Genomic DNA, 18,928 nt, shown 5'->3' with positions numbered 1-18,928 from the left:
AAAAATTGTGAAAGTACTCTTTATGTACAATGTATAATGATTATGTAATTATGTGATTATAATGATTATGATTCTGTGTAATGATATAAGGTAAATGTCATCCTACGTAATTTAATTTTATTCTGTACTTGATGGATCAAGTTTAATAATAAGTTTTATTAGTTGTGTTTAGTTTCTTGTAGACGATAAGCAAAAATGTATAAAATATATTTATTACATCTTTTGAATTAAAAGTGAGGTCTAGTTATAAAGTTTTGGAATATTTATAAATTTTTGTAACATCCTACTCAGAGTGAAGCCTATCTTTAATGTATTTCTTTCATAGGCGATGCTCTGATTTCAATTTGTCACCCCTGGAAGGAGTCTTTGTAGGCATTTTTCAGTATAGCATTTGTTTATTTGCAATTTTTTTTTATCCCAAATCATCATCCTTTTAAAGGGGATTTCAGTTTAAAGAATAAGCAAGGTCTGGTGAATCCTGGTCAGGTAATTGGGTTTCTGAGGAAGCATAGTTGTCTTAGTTTTGGCTGGAAATCAAGGCTGGTGAGTGAGCTAGCATTCAAACATATATGCAATATATGGTATTTTTGTATTTTTTAATTTTTTTTCTTCATAAGATATGACAAGATCCTATTAATTTGTTGCAATCTTCTGCTAATTCTGAACTATCCACTAACTAGGAATGCATGATTTCATGATTATATGAAGTGTGAGGATTATTTACATGATGTTAAGGCACCAGATGTGGATGATTATCTGTTGATTGACAACTATCCTCAGTTCTCCTTAGCCATTTACAACAACACACACTGACCTTCATATAAATATTACCTCATAAATATCACCCATCTTAATGCCCAAAACATTTTTTACATGTACTTGAACAGCTGTAATTCAATAAATATCTGCTGTAGAATGATGAAACTGGTGACAGATTAGGCTTGAAGTAATTCACTTTGCCAAACCACTTATAAGCAATCGTAACAATTCATGTTGATGGATTACTGAAAAAGTTCAAGAATGATTTGTGTAGTTTTTATAAAGTCTAATTTTTCAAAATTAAAGAAAAATATTTTGGGAAATTCAGTTTTGAAATTTTAACTCTCATATTAAAACCATTTAGGATTTCTTTTAGAGTGATTTTGAATTTTTGTAAACTTTCTAATCTATTGGTTTAATAAGAAATCTAACATTGGTTTAATATGAAGTCTGTTCAACCAATAATTCTAAAATTGTAGCCGATAATATAAATGGAAAAAATCTTGAGATTTTAAAAATAATTTTATTAATATTTCTTGAGGTGCTAAAAGTTATGTGTAGATACTTAATATTCCACTCCATAATTAACATGATAAAACTTTTTAATAATTATATAAACACTTTTTTCACTTCAGTATTTTAGGAAATAAGTGTAAATAATTATATTTGCATGAATGGAGAAATTGCTGATTCTCTTCTTTTTTTTATATAACTAGAAAGCTGAAATTCAACACAGTTATTATCATCATTAGTTTATCAATTCATAAGGGAATAAATTAAGTAGGAGGAGGATTGAAAAAGGTTCTGAGATTGGAAGAGCTTGAATCTTGATATAGTGATGGTTTTTCCATAGTGTACTTTATTTTGAAGGTTTTGCCCCACTTTTCCTAGGGGGATGAAAAGGGATGTAAACTAACAAACAAGGAAACCCTTACATTACTTACTTTTTATTAGTTCTCCCTTTTTCTAAGTAGCTAGAAAAGTAAAATATTATAAAATTGTAGCCAATATATAACTGCAAAAAAATCTTAAGATTTTAAAAATAAATTTTATTAAAATTTCTTGAGGTGCTAAAAATTATGTGTGGATACTTAATATTCTACTCCATAATTAACATGATAAAACTTTTTCAAAATTATATAAACACACAAGTTATTCCAAAGGGGTCTTCAGTACGAGAGAGTTATTTTAAATAATAATCGCATAATTAAATAATGGTTAAAAAAGATATGCAGAGATCAGAACTGGAAACTTGGAAAACTGATGTGGGTGTTCATGTACATCAAAGCTCCTTTCAAAAAAGTGTATTTTATCTTTTTTTCCTAACGTGTGTAAAGATCTGAAGACCAATTTTCCATACAGTATACATCGCTTCAGTTAAAATGATACTGATGTCATATATAATTACTCCACTAACCTCAAGCTAATATTTACTCCAAGTTTGGGAATTTTCCTTAGAAACAAACCTAAAAGAGTTAAATTGCGTAGTTTTATCTCCTGACCTCCTTATCTCTTCTGTACCTGTTTTGATAGAAGCTTGAAATTGATCATAGATAATAAAATTAATATTCTATCAAATATCTCAGGTTTTCCATATGAACAACCCTGAAAAGCATGAAGCAGAATTGGAGTGCATTTCATCCCCTTACAAATTTTTTTATCCAGTTGTAATAAAAACTAAAATTTATTTTTGAAAGTAACTTTAATAAACTGAAAAAAAATTAGGTTTTCCTTTTTATTCCCCGTAAAAAGGGTCTTTGTTAATCACTTAGTAGAAAGTCCAAATGTTCTTTCATTAATCAGCAAGTGTATTAATTTTATTTTTGGAGGAACATTTAAATTATTTAGATTTTAAAATCCTAAAAATGATTCTTATTGAGGTAGTGTGTGAAAAAGTAAAACCAGGTTTGGCTAGTCTTTAGTGAACTGTAAGCTTCTCTCATGTAGCGAACAAAAGATGAATGAGTTATCATTCATCTTTACTCATTCAAGGGAACATAAGATCCCTTCTCATTGAACTGAAATGGATTTCTTTCTTTTCTTAGAGTCTTAAAATGCAGTTGTGAAATAGATGAAAGTTCAGATGGTTTGAAACGCATGTAGATAAACTATACAGTGTAATTTTTAAACAGAAAGAGTAGTTAGAATAATGGTAAGTAATAATGCTTACATAAGTAAAATATATACCTGCCATAAGTGCATTAAACATAGAGGATTCATGATAATAATCATTTATATTGAGGAAGGATTAAATTTTAAAAGTTTAAAATTTGATACAGATGCTAACTAAAAAATTCTGACACCTTAATTCAAGATTTCAAACCATTTTTACAAGTATCAAAACTGGATAATGTTTCATATTTCCAGTTCATAGTCATAAATATTGGAAACATTTAACAAAAGCATCATGTGAAAGAATAAATACCTATTCATATATTCTGTTCACTGATAAAATTTCAGATTGACTTGATGAAAATTAAATACTGATGTGAAGCAAGTAAATGTGTGTGTGTGTGTGTGTTTCAAAAGGGCAATAAAAATAAAAAAGAGCTGAAAAATTCATTTGTTACTCATATGAAGAATTGGAATTTTATCTAGTTTAATTGTAAAGAAAAAAATTATTTTTCAATCATTTTGAAAATTTCTTGTTAGTGCTAAAAATATGTACAAAATGTGTTATCTTATAGTAACCATAAATTTTAACATAATCATTATTAGTTTAATAGTTTTATGCAAAGCAGTTATAGCTTTAACACATTAATTCTCAAACTTTTTTAAATCGGCCATCACCTTCCTTGACTGGCCTGAACGTCTCCAATTTTTTGTGGGCCTTTTACCATCCCCCTTGAAGGCCTCCAGCACCCACAAGAGAGCGTTATCGCCCACTTTAAGAATAAATGCTTTAGCATCTGATCTAAGATATTAGGTTCTGTTTTTTTTTCATTTTTATTGCACCCATTTTGTGTGATGAGCAAAGGGTGCTCCTAAATCTTCGCTTATTGTCAGACATTATTATACAAGTATTTTAGTGTGAGTAAATTGGCTTGTATTATTACTACATGTATTATAACAACTATTAAATATAATATTCTTTGTTATGCATGATGAAAGCCAAAAATATAATGATTATAGATGATCCAACTTGAGTCAGAAGTTGCTCATAAAAAAGACATGATCATTACCAAAAGTAACAGCCATTCTAAGCTTGATGGGGGGAAGTGCAGCATGAAATGGTTTCTGTTAACTTTCTTTTTGAGCCAAATGTATGGTTTAATATCCGCATAACCAAGCCCACAAAATTGCAGGTGATATACAGTTCAACAAGTGATACTTGCAGAACTCTGTTCATAACCACAGGGCCTGACTGCATAGTGGACATCATTACTTTAAAACAAAGAAACTTTGAATGGTGCCTCATTTAGTTCAGATCTTGTACATGGAATAGATTCATAAGAAAAACTGGGATAGATAGTGCAAAGCAGTACAAAGTAATGCATCCATTTTTTGTTGTGAAACAGTGCATTATATACACTACTTCAACTAAGTAGGAGAATTTTACAATAAATGGTAAAAGAATAATTTTTTACTTCATAAGTACCCATAAAATAAAATTTTAGATCAAACATGCAGTCAGTATTCTTGTAATTTATAATAAAAAGTTTATATATAAAATTAAGATAATAAACTCTGTTACTAATGTAAAAATAAAGTACATGCAATGAATAAAAATTATACTAAACATATTTAAACAAACTGAACATGAGCATCGTAAAAAATGAAATTAAATAAAAAGTAGTAGTAGAAAACCAATAATTACAGTTGCGATGATTATCAAAGAAACAATAGACATTACCACTTAAATATCAGCAGTTTATAACAGTGTGATCAAAACATCTCTAAATTTCATTGGTGATAACAATGTATTAGCTAAAAAACTTTTATAATGTAGTATGGCAGTTTTGGATCTGAAAATGACAATTGGTTCAAAGCATTTATGCAGCTATTCACTAATTCAACCACTTTTACAATGATTTATTTAAATTTTAATATGACATTTTTTAATTATAAATAAATAGTGATTTTTAAATTAAATAATAGGTTAGACTAGTTGCATGATTTATCAAATGTGAAGCAAATAGTTTTTAATTAAACATACCTGAGAAAGTATATTTATTTTGCTATTATTTTAAAGTTTTAGTATTTTAAATTAATCCTAAGTAATTAATTCTTTTAATTAATTGCTCATGCTTAATGGTTGTGTATTATGAAGTGTTATAAATAAAAAAATGTAAAATGGCAAAAAGAGTGAGTGCTACAGGTTTTCAGAAGCATTTTAATCAGTTTATATTAGTAAAATATGTGCCTATGCTGCAGTTTTCATTTAAAAACTTTGGAACATTTACAGTGTGTTTATAAATTTTCTTGTGTTTACATACTGAAACAGGTTAATCAAAATATAAAAAATGTTTTGCCACATATTATGTACTTGCTGCATGAACTATAATATAAATATTTCTTATTTTTAAAAGTTTCATGTATATAAATGAACGTATGATTGACAGAAATAAAATTTGAATGAATATTATTGGAGCTATAAAAAACTGGAATTGATATAAAATTCATAGTTGAATTTTTGCTTAGATTATGTTATATTCTATTATTAATGTATTTGATTATATCAAAGTTTTATTATTGTTATTTTGTACATTTATTTTTATTTAACACACAAGTTGTCTCATGAAGAACAACAACAGTTATTTCAGGATATGTACTGCATAAAAATAAAATAATAAATAGATTTTAAATAAAGAAGTTCATGTAAATAGATGTTTTGAAACTTTGCTTTTGAGTTATAAATAGCAAAAAATTTTGTCATAATTCCTGCTTCTGTTGCAAAGTGAAACTATTGAAATTCTTATTTACCCAAATTATTACAAAAAATTAATGGTTGTATATGTTTGTTGACATCACATGAAAAAATATATATGTCTTTCAGTTAAAATATATCTTTCAGTTTTTGAGAGAACTGTTGTCAAGCCCAAAAATTTAATAAAAAGCACACTTTTCAGGTCTGGTGTAACTTCTTTGTTAAATTTGCAGTAAATTTATAAAATTTTGTATATTAAATTAATAGAGTCTAATTCAGAGAAAATTGTAAATGTTCAATCAAGTAACAGCAGATAAAGGATTTAGCAATTTTTACTTGTTTAACAAAACATAACAGAAACATTTTTTAATTTTGACTGACTCAAAGATCTTTTTTATATTGAAAAAAAGAATGTAAAAAAATAATTACTCAAAGTAAATAATTAAAACAATACATTACAGACATATAGCTAAGAATTATTCAAAATATTGATAGTCACTGCATACATAATTCTCCGCTAATCATGTATATAAAAACATTTTTATCATGTATCTTTTATATAAATGTACTTGGGTTGTATAAAATTTCTTGGGTATTCTCTGTATTATATCTGGTTAGTTTCAGATGCTTAATTCATTAACTTATTGTTCATACATTAAAGATTTCATGTTACCCCACAGGTCCAGTGTTGGTTAGGTGATCTTGCAATCAACTAAGATTGTTCGCTAATTTTTTAACTTAATATTGCCATTAAAATGGTACCTTATTTAATTGTTAACTCTTTTAATTTAAAAAAAAAAAAATTCTACCAGATTTTTCAATAATTTAAAACATCATTCATTGGTTTGGTTTTTTAATATCGACAATATTTTACTATCAGACATGGTATGTTTAAGGTCTAAATTTCTTTTATGTATGACAGTGAACTTTACATGCATTGGTTTCCTCAGAATTAAATTCTCTACAAATCTTGTTAAGTAGTTTTATTTGTTAAAAAAGTATTTTTTTTTTTTTTTACTCATATTTTTTGTGTTTTACTCAATAGTTTTCTTGAAAACTACTGAAGATACAGTTCTAGGACCATTAAAAAAAAATTGCAGATAAAGTTAACTAATTAAAATCACTAATTTTGCACTTTAATTTGTAACCCAAGAATTTCATTGTAGCCTATCATTTTTACTTCTAGAACAGAAATCAGCTCAAATCTTTTGCTAATTATAACAAGGCATTTCTAGGCCTGTATGTCTATAGTATGAACATTTTTCTTATTTTCACTAATAGAACATATCCTGAAATAACTTCCTGGACGAAGTTGTTTCTTCATGAGACACCGTGTATGTATGTGTGTGTGTATATATATATATATATGAATGTAATAAAACAACTTTACTTATAGACCTGTCAAAAAATCATTACATTATTATAAAATGCAGCTCTTTATTGGAGTAACAAAAAATCAAACTTTGCTAAATAAAATAAATATTTTTGAAAAAGAATATGTATATTTCAGGAACAGTATTCATTTGATGTCCAACATATGTTTATCAAAAAGACAGCACATTTAAAAATGCATTTTGTAAAGCAATACAGTCAAATTTATTAAGAGATGTGAAAAACTGATACTTCTCTCTGTGCTAATTGATTGAAACGGGTTAAACTGTTATTAAATATTTAAGAGGTAATTATTTTTCAATATATGAGGTTTGTTCAGAAACTTTATTTTTTAAATTTTTATTATTTTACTGATTATTGGTCCTTGTCTCCTTCAAATTATACTCCCCTTCCCTATTCACACACTTTTCCCAGCAGTGATTCTACTTCGCAAAGCAGTCCTTTAAAGCTTCATTTGAAATGGTCTTTAAGGTGCATGAGTTTGCTTTAATGTCATCAATAGTCTCGAAAATGGTGTCCTTTCATCACCGATTTTAATTACTGAAATAAGAAAAAATTGCAAGTAGGGAGGCTGAAGGAGGGCAGTTATCTGATTGTCGGCACAAAACTATGAATTTTCAAAGCTGAGTGTGTGGGGGCACATTGTTGTGGTGAAGGAAACCATGAGTTGTCTCACCACAACTCTGGTCTCTTTTTGCAAATTTGTTTACGTAACGATTGTAATATCTTGATAATACGTACAGTTCACTGTTTCATCATGAGGCAAGAATTCAAAATGCACAATTCCACTAAAATCAAGAAAACAGAGAGCATAATTTTGACATTGGATCGAGACACATGCTTTCTTGGGGCATGTAGATCCCTAGCTTTCCCTATGGAGCTTGGGGCATGGAGATCCCCAGCATGGGTAAACCCAGCTTTTGTCTCCTGTTGTAATCCTTTGCATGAATGTTTCATCATCATTGGCTTGTTTAAGAAGTTGATGACAAACATTCACTTGATGTTTTTCCTGCTGTTCAGTCATCAAACAATGAACAAACTTTACTGCAACTCAATGCATGCTCAATTTTTCAGTCAAAATGTCATGAAATGAACTAATCGAGATGTTAATCTCTTCTGCAAGTTCTGTGACTGTCAGTTGGTGATTTGCATGCACCAGATTGTTGATTTTCTGAACATGGATGTCATCAGTTAAAATCGAAGGCCGTCCTAGTCAAGGGTCATCTTCAGTTGAATGACGACCACTTCTGAATCGTGAAAACCATTTGTAACATTGCATATGACCCAGAGCATCATCTCTGTAAGCTTGTTTGAAAAGTTGAAATGTTTCTTTGAAAATTTTCTCCAGTTTCCCACAAAATTTTACATTGTATTGTTGCTCGCAAAAAAAATTGCTGTTAACACTTAAATACGTTGCACTCAAATAAAAACTCAAAATCAAAACAAGATATCAACAATCCAAGAATATCTGGTTACAAAGGGGATTATGCAGAACACAATGCTGCCAACTGCATGTCACTAAATATCTCTGTTGGCCTGCAGTTAAATAATGTTCAGATATTTTCTGAACAGACCTTGTATTAGTGTAAATTTATTTGAAGGTTTAAAAAATATGGTATTATAATTTTTTATTGTAAAAATCGTTTTAAGAAATTAATTTCTAAAAGTTTAAGAAATATTGGTCTGACTTGACCAATAGAAAAAAACAGGAGGCCTTGGATTACTAGGTAATCCAAGCTGTAATAAGCTGCTAGTTATGTTTTTTGTGTAACTGCTAACTACGAAATAAAAGAGTGCTTGGAAAATTCCACAGGTTCAAAAAAGAGGGTGGTAGTTAACCCATAGAGCTTTTATAAAGAAGTGGCTGACAGGATCCCATAGATAGAACTAGGACAGAAGGTGACGTAACTTCCATGGCAGTCATCAAGTAATGATAAATAAATGAAGGGGAGGGAAGAGAAAGAGAACTGCTTCTAAGTGGGCTAGATTGATTAATTGTTTTGCACAGGACCTAACCTCTGCTATACTTCACTTATAAAAATGAACAACCAATTTCCAACAACTAGAAATCAACAAAATTAACTTTTCGGTTTGGTTGGGACATTGAAAAAATTGAGTGTGTATGGCAATATGTTAGTTTTACAAAGTACAAAGCTTGTTAAGGAAGGTCCAAAATGGAACTTCCTTAAAAAAATTTCTATGTGCGAGTCCTGTGAGGTTTATGTTAGAGAAACATGTCCTCAGGGCTGTGTATTAAGCTTTATTATTTTCAATAGTGATAAGCAAGATTATTAAGAATTTACTTAAACCATCATGTTATATGTTAACAATTTTACATCCTTGTGACACCCATGTCTTTTGCCTAGTGTTTGCTTCAAAATTCATAAAGTCCTTTTTAAATGGGCAATGGGTTCATATTTTCAACTGCTGAAACAGCATGTGATTGCTTTTCTTTTTTAAGAATCAATGATAATCATAAATAATTTTGTGTCATTAGGAATCTCGTTACCATCCATAAATAACACTTTAAAATCTTTAATTTTCAAAATTATTGGCAGTTTCATTATTGTCCATATTTTCTAAAGTATTTGAAAAAATTATGAAAATTATACTTTAAACATTTCTTGAAAAGCATAATGTATTTACAGACTTTCACTACGATTTTAGAAAAAAATTGTTTATGACTCGGCTGTTTCCCAGATTTTTAGAAAATGTATTAAATAATGTAAATAAAAATATAGATTAACAAGGTAACAGAACTGTTTTTTTCTCAGTGTAATATTTTAGCTTATGAGGAAAAGCTTTATTATGTTTTAATTACAATTTTTAATAAATTCCTGAACCATTTTGAAAAATCATCTCATCAATTTATTTAAAATGGAATTAAAAGATTTCTTTGGCAGAAACAATATTAATTGTGAAAGATTATTTAAATAATACTTTTTTTTTAAATTGAAAAAATAGTGTTTTCTCCATCTTTGTTCAACATACACATAAATATATTCTCAAATAATTTTGCCAATACCTTATGAATTGTGATTTATTTTGTAGTTATTTTTTTTTATATTTAGTATCTTCATGTATAATTCTCAACAGTATTTCACATGTTTATATGTATATTTTAAATAATTGTTATGTGATGTGTAATGTATTATTATGTATTGATAGTGTAAAATATTTATTATTTCAGTGAACACATGTGAGACATGAATTAAATATTTAAAAGAACTCAAATTTTTGAGATACTTACAAATTTTTAGATTTCTTACATTTTTTTTATAACAGAAGTTAGGGTGTAGATTGGACATAATTAAACAATATGAGTTATATAAGGTATGATGAGATTTTAATTAGATTATGGATCTTTACTTATTTACTTCTTCATTAGATAAATCATTCTTAGGATTTAAAAATCATTTAAAAAACTTACTTTCTGCTGGTGTCTTTGGATCTAGTCCTGTAGCAAAGCAGAGAATTGTGGTTCTTTGACAGCAGCTGGATATAATTGCAGTGATGTATATATGTTGGATTAAGATATAACCTGAAGATCGTGTATGGTATTGCTTTGGGTGTTTGCTTGATAATATTATTTTGAATGTTCTAATTGTCCTTATGTCTTTTTACGAAAGGAAGTTCTTATTCCAAGTCTAGAAACATCCAATCATTTTTTGTCAGGACAAATCGGAAAGTACAGATGTAGTTGAGACGCCAGTGACCTCATATATTAAATCATACTCTCAGCAACATCACTGGAAAGGGGTTGTTCAATGAAATCACTACCTCAAGGTATGAAAGGAAACATATTTTCCTTTCTTCAAATGGTTACTACAGATTTAACTTCTTGTTTGTTGCTTCTATCTCATTTTGCACTAAAAACACAGTGACAGTTGTACCTTGAAGGCTTGAGTTATGAGTATTTAAGATGTTAAACAATGTCCTCCAAATAAGCAAGAGATAAAAGCAATGTTGTGAAATCATTTAAATTGTGTTAATTCAAATTTAGAATTTATTAGAATCAACCTTATTTCATCACAAAACTCAAAACAATTTACCCCAAGACAGCCAGTGCATTTCTGAATGCTTTAAAAAGTGTTCATGATCACTTCCTATTTCATTACAAAGAGCAGACAACAACCGGCTTTTAAGAAGATGAGCCTTAATAAAATTGGCAATTTTTACTACCTTGTCGAGAACAGTTTTCATTTTGTAGAGCACATAGTACTTTGCAATGTTCACAACAATTTGGCCATTTCTCAAGAGGTGCCACTTTCTGGATATTCCTGACAATGCCCTAGCACTATGTTTGTGTATACCTACATATCCTTTCTGTTACAGACAGGGAAAGATTAGAAACAAGTATGAAATTATTTCACTGAAAAACATAAAACATAATTATAATTTGTTATTTTAATGTGCGGTTTTTGTCAATTGGCAATAGAAATGAATATTACTGTAAATTTGTTAGACAAGCCAGACATTTTATAAATAGTGGAATTATAGTAATGTATTTCTAAACAGTACCACTTTCCATCATTTTTAGTTACTACTGGTGTTGTTCTCCCAGATAACAAGGTTAAGATGACTTGTCTCCTCAGTTCAGTATGTTAAGACTCAAATCCTTGATGAAAATTTTCGGTTCAAGGAATGTAGCAAAAAATGCTGATGCTTTGGAATCAGTCATTCATCCTGATTGGGGGGGTTTAATTACCCCCAATCCTTTACAAAGGTGTGGTGTCAGTGAGGCAGTTATGCTATATGCTGCACTTGTCTGGGCTCACCACTTTGCTTTTAGGTGTTATGCATACATTTTGCTACATGCCCAGTGACTCCTCTTTTTGGCTGTTATAAATGGTTATAGAACAGTCTCGCAGTAGGCAGTCTGTATTATAGCCGGAGTCAAACCAAGATATCTTGGCTAATGAGCATAAGGAACACTGCATTCCAAGGTAAATAACCTATTGACATCAGACGAAAGTAGGAGATGGAAGATTGGAGCCTTGTTTCTTGGCAGGTCAGGTGGGACGAATCCCACACAGGTTGCTACACGCATTGTATATTTCCTATAGTGTCTGTTGTAGGTGTGATTAGATGGGTTTCCCCCAATCAGTATATCGATGAGTTTGGCTAGGTTTCATTTGGTGGTGGATTTGAGTCAATGCCTGGATTTTGGGAGTGATGATACAGTGAAGCACATCCTGTATGTCTGTCTCTATATGAGGTCAAATATTCACGAGCTGTTAGGGAACTTGAGAGAATGCATTCCTTTCTGGATCTCCATATTAACTGGATGATCCGCAAGGTTTTGTTCCATCCGCTTGGTTTTCTTCCAAGCCATTTTCTTTGGTTTTTTTTTAGTATGGTTTTTTTTTTTAAAGAGGTGGAAGAGAACCCCATTTTGAGCAGTGTCGAGCTCACTAACAGGTTTTGCAAGATGTTATTAAATATGTATGTGTTCCTGCACACTACAGACTAAACCACCCCTGGCTACCCACCCTTCTTGATACAGTTGATGTGCATTACTCATGGAAGGGGGAAATACACCCTCACAGACATTCAAACACCACAGTCAACAGATACGGTTGGTTTTGTAGGTCTGCAGAGGGAATTCAGTTGAGGTATTTGATCACGGCAGGATCCCGGGTGGCTACGGTTCTGGCCTAGGCATGATAGGTTGGAGGTAGGCGTAATGGCATCGTGCCACGGTTATATTGTTATTGTTTGATTCGATTTGGGGCTTTTACATCGGTGGCATCCTGACAGGCCTGGCTGATTACTGTGAGATGTAATCAGAGGGGTCTAAAGACAACATCCAGTAAAGTCCCTCGGGGCTCGAAACGGAGGGTGTGGTGTGGCGACCGGTGACGTTACCGTTCTTCCCCCTACAGGGTTTGGATGCCCAGATAACAAACACTATTATTGAATTTTTTTTTATTGAATATGAATAATATATCGTAATATGATGGGTTAGGGATTGTGATTGTTTTCTAGTAAATTCTAAAGAATTTCAATCACAGTATAGCTACTATCACAGCTCCGTTTAAGGAAAACAGGTGCTGAAATATTTTGTGATTGACATGGTAGTGTCCCTTTTGAAGAAGTTCCAGGTCAGTAAGTTACTTTTTTGAGTAAGTTTGTGAAATTTAGTGCTCTCACAACCAGTATAGAGTATTTAACAAATAAGTAACATTCCATCTTGGAGATTTAGTAGTAATTAATTTACCAATGCAACGGCAAGAATTGTTATGATTTAAACAAAAAGTTATTTATAAATTACTAGCAATCTGTATTCAGTTCATTATTTTAAAAATATTCTAAATGTTTTGTATATTCTTTTAAAAATAATTTAATTATTTATTTTAATTTAAGAATTACAATTTTTTTTTTAATTTCAGTACTGAAGAAGATTATGAAAGGAAATTTTCTGAAGCTAAATATGACAATTGATTCAGTAAATTACTGATTCGGTTACGGTTCAAAAAATCAGTATAATTACTGAGGCAGTTTTTTTTTTGTAGCATGAAAAAACTTTCGCATTATCGTCCAGAACAAATATATTACAGAGGCGTTATGCACAGATGTCCTCTCTGATGTAGATTAACATCGTGTTTCGATATTTTATTACTTCTGTACTTTAGAATCCTTATTATAACTACTGAATCAAGTTTCCAAACAACATAAGTAGATTAAATGTAAAACACACCATAAATTAATATCTTATTTTATATCGAACAAAAAAGTACTACAATACAATAAGGTAATTTTGGCTTAATTTTCCAAATTTTACATGCAATGTGATCAAATTTTTTTAATTGGAATATACATTTCTTTACATAAATTTTATGATTTTTTTTTTAAATTCCTATTTTCACTTTATTAATTAAATTTTGTTTAAGAGTACATCTTATTTAAGAGTACATCTTATTTAAAGTATTTTTACAACGTAATGCATTGATATTTATATATCTTAAATTTCATTTTACTTTTTATTTTGTAAATTATTTATTATCGGTTGTTCTCTTATAAGAGTAACCTACATGTCGTTTTACATTTTACATTATTTTTTTAGTAATTATTTTTGTTTATAAAGTAAATTATAATGTTTTGTATTTTCGATATTAGTGTATTCAATATGAGCTTATACTTTGTTATCGATATGAATTTATTATGACTTATTTCATTAATAATAAGAATGTGTAACTGTTACATTAACTAGATATAAGTATATACAGAGTGATTCAGGAGGATAGGGCAATACTTTGATAACTCATTCTAGAGGCTAAAAATAAGAAAAAAGTTCATATAAACATAGGTCTGAAAACGCTTTGTTAGCGAGTTATACAGGGTGAAAGATTTCGCCCGAGTTTCAGTTCCTCTGGGTAAATTAAGGCTTTCTGAAATTCTGGGAAGGTCAATTTAGGGGCAAATTCAATTGTTTCTTATGGTTTTTGAGCTGGGAAATCGAAAAACATAGGTCCTAGAACTGTATGTCTCTTAGTTTCTAAGATATCCTGTGTAAAACACCAAAAATAGGGTCAAAAACACATTTTTTTACGTTTGACGTACATAACGTTAAATTGGTGATAAATCTTACATTTTTTAAACATAAATTGTAGAGAATTTAATTATAAGAAGATTGATGTAAATAATGTCAACCTTGCTGTGTGCCATTTCTATGACGTAAACAATTTATTTAAGCGAAATCATTTATAATAATTTTAAATATAAAAAATTGTTATGGATTTATGAGTTACGTTTTGTTTTAACCTCGTACAGAAAGTTACATTTATGGAAGTAGGAAAACATTTTAACGAATCTATGCAGATAGATTTGCATGGAACAGAAAAATCTAGAGATTGACCAAATTGTCAACTGTTTTTTAAGTATCAAAAGTAATAATATTAACATGGAGTGGATTAAGGATATTTCATTAATAATTTTTCCATATAAAAACTTAATTTGTGACTGCAGGCTCTTCCTCAAAGATTCAAATACTGTATCATTTTTATTTTTGCAAGTCGCTTAATAAAATATTAATGAACAAGAAGTTTGTTAAAGAAAGAATGTTTGCTCAGGAAATGGAAACTGAGAGTTTTGAACTTCAAGATCCACAATGGTATGACAGAGAGACATACACCAACAATCTATTAAGAACCTCAAATACCTTTATCAGGCATGATGGGTAGAATTGCATGTACTAGTATAATATAAATGTTGTAATGATACTGCAAACTATTAATCACTGTCTGCACAATTCAATGGTTATAAAAGAGGTAACGAAACGTCTGTATGTATGTAGTTGTAAATTCCATTAAATAAAATAAATTATTACACAAATTTTATGCAAATCTATCATTTATTCCATCGATTGAATTATTCTATTGTTATTATTATTATTACTATGAACTAAATTCATTTGATAAATTTAACTGACTTTTGTCCTGTCAATAAAGTATATTTTACGATTCTTCTCAATAGTAGTGGACTGTATAAAGTAATTTGTAAATCTTTGCCTATTGTGTGTATGACCTTTCACTAATAGTAATTAAATGAAAGAAAAAAATTTATTGGCTGTTATCTTACAAATCCAAACTGAAAAAGGTACGATACTACAAAAATAAAAATCAATTTTAGGTAATGAATTAAATTTCATATTGTGCATATTTAAAATAAAATAAACATGCTAAGCGATGGCAATTGAATGGAAAAGAGTGAAACTCTATACACAACAAAGTCACAATTTAAGTACCTACAAAAGGCTTTGTAAATCCTACAGTGTTGACAGTTAATATATGAAGCGATTAAGCTATTTACTGTGACAGTAAACACCAAAAAAACTACAGGCTTTCTCTTTCTGATAAGGTAGTAATTGAGGCAATCTGTAAAGGCGTTGAATGTTAGGTGTAATCTGAGATACGAAAGAGTGAATGTTTCTTGTCACTGGTTAAATTTTTATCGGCTTTCGCTCTCTTATATGATATTTATAAAAGTAATCTGTAAGGCCGTTAGATGTGTGGTGTAATCTTAGATACGGAAGAGTGAACGTTTCATGCCATTGATTAAATTTTTCTCGGCTTTACCTCTTTGATAAGAAAGTTATAGAAAAAAATCTGTGTGGGCGTTGAATGTTTGGTGTAATCTAAGATACGGATGAATGAATTTTTCTTGTCATCGGTTAAATTTTTATTGGATTTCTCTTTCTTATAATGTAGTTATTGAATAATCTGTGGGAGCGTTGAATGTTAGGTATAATCTGAGATACGGAAGAATGAATGTTTCTCTTCATCGGTTAAATATTTATAGGCTTTCTCTTTCTGATGATAGTGAGGGTGTTGAATTTTCAAATATAAGTCCGTAATCAAATCATGATTGTTTTATTACATTCTCAAATATATTCTGTTAACAGTATAAAAAGTGTTTTGAATGTATAAAAACTGCAAACCTAATCGATACAGGATGGTGATTTGATGTCAAGTCACTTGCTGTGTTCTGAAATTCTATCTGCATCTCTACTATTTTAAGTTATATCTTTGCAAATATCAATTGATGCTTGAAAATATATACTGTCAGAAAGTGTAAAAAAAATGTAATGTAAAATTACTCGACAAGGTAAAAACCTTCCTAAAAAAATTAAGAATTTAAACAAAAATCTTTGTTTCATTTCTTTAAGCAATTTTTTATTGTATATTTTAAGAGATTTATATTTAAGATTTTCTTTTTTTTTACTGATGAATTAATTAATTTAATTCTATTATGATAGTTTTAGAGATTTTGGTTTATTTTTAATACTTGTGAAACATTTGTTTTTTCGTTGGAATTAATCTATTCCTGGATTGTCCTTTTTTTAACCTAAACGTTTTGTTTCTACCACATTAAGTTTCAATGTTTTCCTCCATTCTTTTACGACTACCTAGAACACAATTAAAATCGATCAGAGTCAACATCTTGTTATATTATACCCTTTTTTGATTTTAATTGTTCTGACAATTCCAAATAATTTTAACTGTAGAAAAGGCATTGGAATTTTTTTTTCCCAGCAGAATGATATACCTTTTTAAATTATAAAAATGTAATTGTATAATTGTTATATATCACCATTCTAACTAAGATTACTATTTTTACACAAGCTACCTGTTCTGCCAAGGTCTTCCCTTTCTATAAAACTCTAATATATTCTACAAATTGTTTATCGATGTCTGCTTCTCTTCTATTCTATTTACTACAACTTTTATAAGATTTAAAAGGTTACTGAAAGAAGAGAACTTCCTCTGCGACTATTAACTTCTCTTTTTTCTCCTTTTTTATGTAAAGTATGAATAGCCACAGAAATAGCAGCAGTCTACTTGCCATTCTTTCGAAAAGAACAAAAAAAAAAGGTTCTAACAGTATAGCTTTTCTTCGGGTGCTTGCAATTTCAATATTTCTCAAAAAATAATTTTCTTAAATTTTGCTATCGCAAGTTTATATAATTGTTATATATAAAAATATTTTTTCTTAATTTTTTAGAAAATAATTTTCTTGGTGAAATAGAAAATATGTTATTGTAATAAAAAGTGCAATCGATTCAGTTTTAGAAATATGTTTATATCATAAATTGTGTTTTTTATGTGTTTTTAATAAATAATATTTTGTTCCCGATGTAAAAAATTTCAGAATGATGTAATTTAATTTTATAATGTGTTTGTTAAGATTCATTTATTATATACTGAACCAGCTTAATTAAATATTGTTAGACTTTATTTATTGTAACGCATTATAATTCAGTGTAGTGATTAAATTATTGTAAATTAAAGGTGAATAAAAGAAGTGTTCAATAAATATTTGTGTATTGGCAATTACTTAATGTATACAGTTAATGTATAACCAAGGTATTACACTGAGGCTGGAATTGTACAGTGTCTGTGAAGTCTAAACTTTAATATCCACTTAATTATTAATATTGTCAATTAATTTTCAGGTATACATTGTAAAGTATTTATTTTGTAATCTAATAAACAACGTTCCATGGAAAACAGGTTGATTTTTATTTAAAACATACACTATTCTTTTCCTAAAAACTAATGTGATCAGATGCAAGTAACCTAACCTACATTGTGACGAGTGGTAGAGATGTGTGTATACATTCAGGTTTTAGGTTTGAATCTTAACACGTAACATAAATAAAAGATAAAATGTGATCTATCTCTTGTATTTTAAAATATTTTAGAAATCTTACCCTTTCAGTTTAACATTTTTAGTGTTTTTAGTAATACATCGTGACGTCAAGGTATCTTTTCCTAAGGAAAAGTCAGGAATTTTTAGAAGAAATCAAGAAGATTGCAAAAAAATTCAAAGACGCATTTTTGTTACCAAATGTAGATATTTAATTTTCAGATACACATTGTAAATTATTTATTTTGCAATCTAATATACAATGTTCCACAGAAAACAGGAGGATGTTTAAGTAGTGGTGACCCATTGCTCAGCACATTGCTACTACATGCTTTAAGCAGCCTTTAACATGTCCTTTTCTTATTTACATTTTCCAATTATTTTTACGTATTAAAGGACTGTTATTGGAATTTATCTCAAATCACCACGATTTTTGTTTTGTTTAATATTTTACGTAATTGCTTTTAAATGGCATCTAAAAAGACTGTTTACTGGTGAGTGGTTAGATTAATCCCAGTACTCAGTCGATTGAGAACAGGTAGAGATGTTTTCTATGACTTACACACTTTACAGTTTTCCTTAATTAAGGTAGCTTTCACTGAAAATTTAATCTGCCAGCAATACTTCAACTTAATAGACGAATACTTTGATCGGCAGTTGTGAGAACAGTGGTTGTGATAAATATAAGTGTTATTTGCCCAGATATTTTGGTCAGGGTTATAGCATTTCAGCAAAAAGTGATACATTTGATTCCTTGACTTC

General features: G+C 29.3%; 1 protein-coding gene across 2 annotated transcripts in view; it reads left to right on the top strand.

Moving 5' to 3' along the window:
- LOC142333436 (uncharacterized) overlaps positions 1-18,027 on the top strand; it is a 55,033-nt gene extending 37,006 nt beyond the window's left edge. Inside the window, exons 6-7 of one of the 2 annotated variants that reach the window (XR_012758604.1) lie at positions 7,137-7,304; positions 13,411-18,027. The gene's annotated coding sequence lies outside the window, so the exon portion shown is untranslated. The remainder of the gene's footprint in view (positions 1-7,136; positions 7,305-13,410) is intronic. The other variant, XR_012758605.1, reaches the window with a different exon arrangement.
- The last annotated feature ends 901 nt before the right edge of the window (positions 18,028-18,928 follow it).

The sequence above is a fragment of the Lycorma delicatula genome, chromosome 12, assembly GCF_047948215.1.
Source record: "Lycorma delicatula isolate Av1 chromosome 12, ASM4794821v1, whole genome shotgun sequence".
NCBI classification, from domain to species: Eukaryota; Metazoa; Arthropoda; class Insecta; order Hemiptera; family Fulgoridae; genus Lycorma; species Lycorma delicatula.
Note: the sequence above shows the minus strand (reverse complement) of the source record. Positions and strands in the feature narration are given on the sequence as shown.